Source organism: Geospiza fortis, unplaced genomic scaffold (assembly GCF_000277835.1).
Source record: "Geospiza fortis unplaced genomic scaffold, GeoFor_1.0 scaffold241, whole genome shotgun sequence".
NCBI classification, from domain to species: Eukaryota; Metazoa; Chordata; class Aves; order Passeriformes; family Thraupidae; genus Geospiza; species Geospiza fortis.
Genome location: NW_005054491.1, coordinates 1,219,585 through 1,220,177, shown reverse-complemented (window position 1 = coordinate 1,220,177; position 593 = coordinate 1,219,585).

Here is a 593-nt window from a genome sequence, read left to right as displayed (position 1 = left end):
TCCTCATTCCCTGCTACCAACGCCGCCTTGTCTCGCCCGGGCACGGACAGGCTTGGGGATTTCCAGGCTCTTGACCCAAACCCCGCGGGTGAGGTGGGGGTTGGGGCAGGCGAACAGCCTTGAGGTGGGGACAGAGCTGGCAGTGTGGCCTCTGATGTGTCACCGCCCCCTCCAAGGTGTCACCGAGGGGGAAGAGTCCAGGGTGTCACCACGGGGGCAGTGTCCCCTCCAAGGTGTGGCCACAGAGTCCCCTCCGAGGTGTCGCTGCGAGGTCACTGTCCCCTACACAGCATCACCACGAGGTCACTGTCCCCTCCAGGTCATCACCGTGGAGGCACCGTCCTCTCCAGGCCATCACCAGGAGGTCACTGTCCCCTCCAGGTCACCAGCATGAGGGCACCGTCTTCTCTGAGATGTCACCACGGAGGCATTGTCCGCTCCCAGGTGTCACCACGAAGGCTCCGTCCCCTCTAATCCATCACCGCGAGGTCCCCGTCCCCTCCCCGGTGTCACCACGGGGCCACCGCCCCCTCTGAATCCTCCCCGCCGGGCAGACGAGGGTCCCTGTCCCTGCCTCCAGCCCTGGTCGTGGC